Source organism: Pempheris klunzingeri, chromosome 16 (assembly GCF_042242105.1).
Source record: "Pempheris klunzingeri isolate RE-2024b chromosome 16, fPemKlu1.hap1, whole genome shotgun sequence".
Classification (NCBI taxonomy): domain Eukaryota; kingdom Metazoa; phylum Chordata; class Actinopteri; order Acropomatiformes; family Pempheridae; genus Pempheris; species Pempheris klunzingeri.
Window position 1 is genome coordinate 24,208,393 of NC_092027.1, and position 9,793 is coordinate 24,218,185.

Consider the following 9,793-nt stretch of genomic DNA (forward strand, 5'->3'; position numbering starts at 1 on the left):
GCATTTTGAAATATGAGTTAAAGTGAACCTCCTGAATGTTGTTGCTGAGACAATACTCAGACCGCTGTAGAGGCTGCATGATTTATTCTAATTAGAGGGCTTCGCTCAGATAGGAAAGTAGGGTACAGTAGTGTCCTTTTCATGTTTTTAGGCTCCTTAGTTTGTCGCTTATGCATCGACCCATGTCTCTTTGTGGAGTTCGCAGTGTCATGATAGCCTAAGATTAGTGCGCGAAGCGATGCCAAACTTGATAGAATCAAAATTAGCTCAGGTCACGGCAGAACTGATTAACACGATCAGTACTTTTCAGGCTCTCCCTCTAGCTTTACTAGCTAATGCTGATTTGATGACTTCACTGACAACTGAGAATATAAAGTTTAGGAAATCATCTCCAAAATGACCTGCAAATTAAGCCCTGTAACAAAATACTCCAATAAATTGTTTGATCATCCTCACACCCCCAACTGCAAAAATATTGGATGAAGAAAAGTTATTGATAGAATAAGACGACCTATGTCGTTACCATCCAGTCAGTTGCATGAACAACTAAGATGCAAAGATTCGTATGCAAGGAGAGCAGCGTCTCCTTCAAAAAGGGAGGACCCACCAAAGGATTTTGGAGACGAATTTTCCAAGATCTGGATCTATTAGTGATCTTAATGTAGAGATTCAATCATATAATTGAATGACACCTTTTCGGTGAGGCATTCTGTGTGACAAAAGCCTCACAAGTAGACACCTAATCTGGCTGTCCAGAGGACGTTAATGACATCAAATGAAAGCCCTAACATTACAATCCTTTGGATTTAGATTGTGGTTGAAAGCCACTCCCTTCGGCTCCTGGGGCCCTGTCCATTGAGAGGGCGTCATCACAAAGCCCTGCCCTATTTATTGATCCTTAGAGTTGAGGAGACCTCTCCAGATGGAGCGCTAGTAGACCAATTCCTCTAAAGACGGAGGTCTATTGACCAACTACTGGAGTCAACCAAAGTTAGAATTTCTTAGAAGTTAGAACGGCCAACTGTGTGATTTGGCGATTAAAGAATGAACTAAAAATGCCCATCAAAAACGTGTTCTTAAATAATCATTGTTGCCGGGATGTCTAAAGTTCGTAAAACTCATGGAGTTGAGTTCATAGCACTGTCCATGTTAGGCTCAGAAGAATAAAGTGCGCTTGGGGCACAGTTTATTGTACATGAGTACTTTGATATCCTGCTCAGACCAAGGCCTTTGTTGTGTGAGGCAGGTTTTTACAGTTCGTGTAGAGAACAGAAGATACCCGCACCAAAGAGAACCCTTTTTCCCCTTTCAGCCCATCAAACAATGCCCCAGTTTTATCGTTATTAGTAGGCCGTAGGCTCAAAGTAGCATCTGGGATTAGCCTTTGTATCTCAATCTAATTACCGTAGAAACCAATAGATATTAACTCTCTGTGGTGAAAGCATGGTGGGGTTTTGAATCCCTTTGCCCTTCGTTCAATCTGTGTCCCGCTGGAAGCACTAGACAATTAAGGTTCTGTTAGCCACTTCCTTAGCCTAGAAAAGATTCACCAACTGGCTCTCGCCTCTGAGGAGAGGGCGCGTGTGCACATGACCAGGATCTACATCGTCATATCTCAGATATCCTGTACAGCAACAGTCTTTTTACTTCCTCTCTCGTATACCTCAACTCCTGAATACCTCAAGTATGTCACTCATAGCTACTGTGCATTTAAACATTCAAATACCTCAACTTGTTACTCATTCTGAATACCTCATTTTTACTCTTTTTATTTAAGCATACCTCGTCACATATTTATGCATTACAAGTATACCTCATTCTTTGAATCTTCTTGTGTTACAATACAGTATATGTCCCACAGCTCTAGGACCAAAGATCATGGTACTGTTTTGAGTTGAAATTAAATTTGTATTATGGTCATCGCTCCATCTTCCAAGTCTGAACAGCTTTTGGGTTGTTGAGTCTACTGTAAATTGCCTTTGTTGTCATCAAGAAACCAAATATTTCAGAAGAAAGCATTGTGCCAAAATGATCTGTGAGAGTTCTGTGCCAAATGGGGTTGGCATTTGGACCACACTGTTGTAGACGACAAATGTCACTGGACCATTATATCATAGATAGAAATGTTGAATCAGAGCACCTGAGAAGAAATCCTCGCTCTCTGGTTGGATGCACTTAAAGAGGGCTGGACCCCATTTATCTTTACCTCATGATGATGATGAACACGCATATTCCACTTGTACTTTGTTACTGTGCGCAAGGGGTGAGGGGAAGAGGACGTGGCCTCTTATAAAGAGTTAAGAATACAAATGCCGCCTTTGAACGCACAAGAATTACCTCTAATTTCAGCACAATTTACCAATATTTCAGTGCGGATTTTAAGATGCTTGATGTTGGTTGTGGAGAACCTCTCTGAGACAAGTCTAAAGTCAACCGTTCTGACTGTGGTTTAAACAAACACATCAGAGGGTTACGCCTAATGCGCGACAACAGGCTGGTTTACTATTTGAGTGGCGCTGTTAGCACATTGATGGCAAACCAGTCTGATTCCACAGATCGTGCTGCTTTGAACCCAACCCCTAGTTTCATCAACTAGATTGTTTTTTGCTTTTCAGTATTACTCTGTGAAATGTTCATTCATGTTGCATCGTTTTTTTTTTTTATTAAGATTACAGAATTCTATCTTTAAGATCTTTAGGTCTTCACTCTTAAAGAGGAAAATGTATTTTAAACCCTTACTTGTTTTTCATTTTGTTGCATGCTTTAAAAAGTCCTTGTATTATACTGACGTCTCTCAGATAGGTGTTGCAAAATTCAGATGGGGTGGGTAGCTGACTATTGGGATGGTTTTTACCAAAATATATACCCAAAGATGTGTATGTGTGTATTAGGATTGCGTTGGATGGAATTAACCTTTTGACCTTTGCGATTGTATTTCTTGTTCTCAAGAGGCTCTGCAGAGCACAACCTGTTTGGCCGGCCGGGCCTCTATTCCCTGAGAAACAACAGATAAATGCAGAAGGCTGGTGTGCCCCTCAAAAATTAGAGCTTAATTTTCTTTAACTCCCTCTAATATGCGTTAATATGGCTAAACATATTGTCCTTTCACACTCGAGCCCTGTAACTTTAGGAAACTGTAAAAGCTTCCTGCTGAGTACAGACTCTCCTTACCAACAACAATGAATCCGTAAGGCGGCCATTTTGGGTTTGATCTGGTAATGGGAGCTCTCTCGCTGTCATGTGAGGAGCAGCTAGGTTTCTCCAGCACAAACTAGCAATCGGCTCGCTTTCCTGTCCTTGTCCAGGAAGTGTGGTGATGGCTGCTGAGCATGTGATTGGGTGACTGCACTCCTGTTTGGTGGTTGTTTTTTTTGTTTAGTTTTTTTTTTTTTGTCATTGGGCCTGTGTGGTTTTTGTCCACCGTTTTATTTCTGGCTTCTCACGGCTTTACGAGAGAAAAAGCAAAGCTGTACCAGGTGACGTGTGCAAGGTCGTAGACCTCCTTTTAATGATTGTATACACTAAAGAAAGAAGGAAAGAAAGGAAGGAAAAAAAAAAAAAAAGGTTGGAAAATCTAGAAAGGAAAAAAAATAAAACTCAGGTAGTCCTCAGCAGCCCTGCCCTGCAGGTGTCTCATTGAAACGTGTCCCGTAGTGATGATGTAGTGACTTTTTCCCGTTATGACCTCTCAGTACTAGTCTAATTCTTTTGTGTGCCCATTTACATATTCTTATAAAACAAATTATTTTTAAATCTGAAACAATAAGGCTTTTGATTAGTTCCCCCTGAGTAATCTGTTCAGTCTTTTTTTGTTTTTTTTTCACAAGAAAGTACAAATACTTCTCACCGCTTGATGCTCATTGGCCCTTTTAGAATGTATTTTGTGAAGAAAGGGGTTAAATGGGATCTTGTTGATGCTCACGCGCTCCAACCAGCTGCTGGTAGCATTACACGACACAAGACCACAGAAAATATGACGTTTTTCCTCTAGTTTGGCGCTGAATGTTCCACAGCAGCAGTGCTCAGATTATCAGGCTGAATCATGTGGTTGTGGTGGAACCTGCAGCACTGTGGTCAAACAAACCAGCTTCAACATCAGCCTCCCCAGGGTGAGGGTGAGGGTGAGGGTGAGGGTGAGAGGGTGGGTGGGTGTTTGGCCCGGGCCGATAACGGCCAGCTCATTTTGCTTTCCCCGTTCCGCTGTGGTGTCCCAGCAGCCGGTTGTGTGTGGAGTGGGTATTGTGTTTGTGCGCTGCATCTGTGTTGTCTGAGCAGATATCCACTGAATGTATCCTCCTAACAGTCCAAGAGGCAGGGCGAGCCAGCGTGGCCAGCTGAGTTTAGATGGGTGCTGCTGGCGCTTCCTCAGCGTGGCCGCTGTGTGTGTGTGTGTGTGTGTGTGTGTGTGTGTGTGTGTGTGTGTGTGTGTGTGTGTGTGTGTGTGTGTGTGTGTGTGTGCGCGTGTGTGCGTGCGCGCGTGTACGTGTGTGTGTGTGTTTGCCAGCACACCTTCCCTCCCTCTTAACACACACTCACACATCGTGCTGAGTTTAAGTGCAGATGTCAGGTCTTCAGTCTAAATAAGGCACAGGAGACTATAATATTTTGGCCACCTGATGCTCTCTCTGTACTCTGCGGACTTTAAACATTTCCTATGCAGTTTTACGTTTGCTTTTTTTGTTTACACTTAAATAAAGTTGTATTTCTTTGGCTTCAAAACCTGTGACTCTTTTTTTTTTTTTTTTTTTTTGTTGTTCATGTGCAGAAATACTAAAATCATGTTCCCACATGCATGATGTAGCCATAAAATCACACTGGTTTTCAAGCTTAATGAGACATATAGTCGCACTGAAAATTATTCAACCCCCATTTCAAATTAGGTAACTTTCAGCTGTGTTCAATGAACAGCTTTAACAAGAACAATTGAAATAGCTCAACACAACTGATATTACAGGTGGTTTCTACAGATGCAACTCAAAATGCCACTTTTATGGACACCTGCAGTCTTAGATTTATTCAGCCTCTTCTTAAAAAGCATCTTTAGTACTTAGTAGAGCACCCTTTTGCGTCAAACCTGATGTATAGTGGGGCACCAGGTTCTGACAGCCTTCCTGAGGAATCGTAGCCCGTTCCTTGTGGCCAACAGCCTCCAGCCTCAACCGCCTTCTTCACCACCACAGATTCTCTATGGGATTGAAGTCGGGCGACTGTGACGGCCACTCCAGTATCTTCCAGGACTTTTTCTGAAGACAAGCCTTGGTGGACTTTGAGGTATGTTTGGGATCATTGTCTTGTTGGAAGGTCCAATGACACCCAAGCTTCAGCTTCCTCACAGATGGCCTGATGTTTTCTCCTGGATTTCCTGATTCTTGATTGAATCCATCTTGACCTCCAAACGCTGCAGGTTTCCAGTATTCAGAAGAAGCAAAGCAGCTCCAGAGCATCACCGAGCCACCGCCAGGCTTCACTGTAGGCAGGGTGCTCTTTTCACCGTATGCTGCTTCATTTCAACAGAATCCCAAAACTTCTTTGTCTTATTTATATGGTTTCAAGCATATTGGAGCCAACTTGTCTTGTGCTTATCGGTCAGAAGTGGTGAACGTCTTGGAGTTCGGGCATGGAGGCCTTCAGCGTTTAGTATGCTCCTTACAGTAGAAACTGAAACCTCAGTGTCTGCTACCACCAAGTCTGGCTGCAGGTCCTATGCAGTCACTTAAAGGTTTTTGGCCTCCTGCCTCCTCACAAATCTGGTGGCAGCCGTTGAGAGCTTCCTCTCTCTGCCACGTCCAGGTGGTGCAGCCAGAGTTCCTTTAGCTGTGAACTATGCTTCCAATTCTCTTGTCTTACCCATATCTCTAACATGTAACCAAATACCACTGTGAACAGACCCTGAGCCAGTTGGGGTATTTGATGTGTTCTATCCCAAGCACATCTGATACAACTAATGAGGCCTTTGATTAGTTCCATCAGGTGTGCATGAGACAACATCTGATTTGCAAATGAGCGCTCTGATGAGGGATTCTATTCAGGAGGTTGAATAATTTTGAGACTGCAGTGGTCATTAAAAGTGGCATATTATGTTGAATTTGGAGAAACCACCTGTAATATTAGTTGTGTTGAGCTATTTAAATTGTTCTTCTTTGAGTTGTTCATTGAACACAGCTGAAAGTTTGCAAACAAAACATCTCATTTGCAATGGGGGTTGAATAATTTTGAGTGCACCTGTATCTTTGCACTTATTCACTTGTGTAAGTGGCGTCTGTCTCTCTCTGTCAGGCATATTTTCAGGCAGAGGGGACTAAAGGTTTCTTTAACATAATGTTAGTTTGCCTAATTGACACAGTTAACTGCTACAACTGCTCAAAACTTGGACAGAAGTGTTCACTTCATAGTGATGCTGAAACTGGTTTGGACCCTTTCACTGGGGGCAGGGAGAGAGCACGACTACCATTACTACTACTGGTTCCCTAAAAGAGAGCCTCTTATGCCTTTTTATTACTGCTCGTACTATCAGTGATGGCTGAGCTCTATTTAGCTTCTTCAGTTTCATGGCGCTGGTATTGTGCACTCCAATTCACACTTGAATATAATGGAAGGATTGTTAATGTTATTAGTAGCATCTGTGTTGTTACTACTATGGTAATCCCTTCATTTGTGATTATTCAATAAGTGGTGTCTGTTACCTTGGTTACCGATCTCCTACTTTTCCCAGTAAACGTTTCAACAACCTTGAGATTATTTTTGTCCTGAGCACTCATTTCCACAAAAAACAAATGAATTTTTCCATATACATTTTTATATGAATTAATTTGTTTGAAAAATGCTAATCTAAGCCACATCCCAACATTATATCAGTAGCTTGAGCACCTGCACAATGAGTAGATGCTTCAACCCAAAAACGCATTTCATTAGGGTACATAACATAAATAGACATTAGCCAACCCAGGTGTCTTCCCAGGTCGAGCCCCGTGTCAACATGTACACATTAGATTATTTCCAATATGTACAACATGAAAGTCTCAGACTCCTGAAACAGTTTGGAAGTAGAGATAGCTGTTAACACAAAGATGTACTAAACAATAATGTCTCATCGATTAAAACAGCCCAACAAGACGAGGAAGTGCCTACAGAAAACGTAGTGCTAGTACAGCAGAAATGGTGACCCACAAATTAGTCACAGCGACAACCTGCCAAGTTTCCTTTCGAGTATCTGAACCATCTCCTGCTGTTACTGAGCGGACTGAGTGAGTCGGATTAACACTGACAAGTACATAAAGAGCATCAGACTCAGTTGTAGTTTCCTGCCTCCACAGCTTGATGTCAGCAGCGCCACATTTGAGAGTCTCTCTGAGAGCAGCGCTGTGGGCTCGCTGCAGTGTGTTAATGAATGAGCTTAGTAAGATGAGAATCAGGATGAGAGCGATAGCTGTGTGAAATGTACTGTATGGAGCATCGGTGTGATTGAGATATCATGGTCAAAGTGCATGTTTCCAGCTCTCAGGCAGAGAGATGTGGCAGTCAGGGGCGGCAGGAGGCAGTGAGAGCAGTGGTTGTTTGGACAGAGATGAGGCGTGAAGTGCAGGTTTGTGAGATTAAAATGACAAGACACGACACGGCGTATGATCAAACACAGCAGCAGGCTGCCGGGACCCCAGACATCTCCTGAGCACTGAGGTGGGACAGCAGGAGCAGAGGAACACCTGTATGTGCGAGGCCCCAACAGACGGCTGGGAGGTCCTCAGTTGGTGTGTATGTGTGTGTGTTTGTGTGTTTGTCTTAGTCTGTTGTTGTGTGTATGAGTGGCTGTATGTGGCTCTCAGAGGAGCCAATTAGCTGTAGCAGACTGAGAAGGCACCACAGAGCACAGACATCCAGACTGTTTCGCTTTGGTGGCGGCACAAACTTAGCTGCCGTGCCGGAAAGAGCCGAGAGCGCCAGTCACCTTTGGTCAGCACAGAGGTGGATTACATGATCATAGTTTTAGTCACTGACTCGTCTGCGCTGAGCATCAGGAAAAGGCTCATAAAGATCCAGAAGCAGTGAAGCCCCAAAGTGTTCAATATGAAATGAATAATATGAGTAAACTGTGTAAAATATATAAGGAACCAATAACTAAAACAATAATTAAAACTCAAATCATTATCAATCAATTATTTCATCATTCTTATTGTCATAATGACTTGTAGAACTTTATATGATCATGTTTTCTCTGTCAAAATGAACTTTAGACCTTTTTTTTGCTTTTTTGATTTGGTGCATTGTTATAAAAAATATCAGTTATAGCCTCTAAATTAAAGGTTAAGTATTCCACTTGCAAATGGGCGTGGCAAAATGGCTCCATAGCGCCCCCTAATTTCAAGCCCCGGAACTGTGTTTTATGTACATGTACAAAATTTGGTGGGTTCATGTGTCTCTTCAAGATGTACAAAAAAGTCGGCCATATTGGATTTTCCGTATATTTTTGGCAATTTACAGGGGTCATAAATGAATGAACTAGTCTGAGGGGGTTGAAGCGATCCACTTCAAACTTGGAAGTGCTATGTTTCACGCTATGATGTCTCAAGCCAGCCAGTTGACCGGATCCACTTCAAATTTAGTCAGGAAAGACTCAAGACGTTGATGTTGGTCCGTAGTGAAAACTGTGAGTTTTCATCAAAAGGCGTTGCCGTGGCGACGCGGCAAATTTCGATCGAAATTTAAAGTGCAGTAACTCGACTCTACAAGGTCCTATCTTCACCACATTTATACTGTTTGATGACTGTCCGTCTCTGAAGACATGTACATGCTAATTTAGAACCATAGTCATAGCGCCACCTGGTGGCGGGAGGAAGTGCATGTTTTGTTCCCAGATGTCTCTCTCTCAGCAGGTTAACCACAGCCACCTCAAATTTGGTCCAAACATTCCCAAGACGTGGATGATATTAAGTTTTGAAGCTCTCGAGGTTTTGTCAAACGCTGTCACCGTGGCAACAGCTCGCAGATCCCTTCCCTCCTGTGGGCTCTCCTGTCATCTCCTGCACAACGGCAACCAGGACTACAATCTACAAACTGGCATTTTCACCTGTAGAACTGTGAACTGTGAACTGGTTTACAATGAGTGGTGAAAGAATAATGTCTTTATATATAGTAGCAAAATACTTCATTGAATTATTCTTTCCATTACATACATCACATCTCTATTTACATACATCAATGGAGTCTCAGAAAGTTGTGTGATAATGTGCAGACTATGTACATTGTATTAATATGTGTGGTCATTGGCAGTGATATGTAAGAAGCAAAGATCCTTGTGATCCTTGGTTTCTGGAGAGCAGAGGTCAAATAATACTACCAAATATCTCAGTTGTCATAATTCTTGTATGTTTACATTGTGCAGTTTATTCTTATATCCATCAACATACAATAAATCAGTGTTTATGACACGGCTGGAATGATTCCTGGAACAATGAGTTACAAAAAAAATACACAGTTACTATTGTTTAATATTTTAATCAAACCTTTGAATGATCAACTGAACACAGAACCACAGCAAACAAATCAAATAAATCAATAAAGGCCAGATGCTGCTTCTTTTACGGTTTTCGCTCATTTCTTGAACTAAAAGTCAAGTGTTCACTCTTTCCCAACCCGCTTGCATTTAAACCTGGCTCCCGTCTCTCTGTGGTTCTGTACCTGGACTGTACCACCTCACTAGCTGTCTTCAGAGCGTCTCCCTTCCTACTTTCACATAATGGTATGATCCTATCTTACTCTGTTCTCGCATGTGATTGGCCGCATGGTGTGTCCATCACAA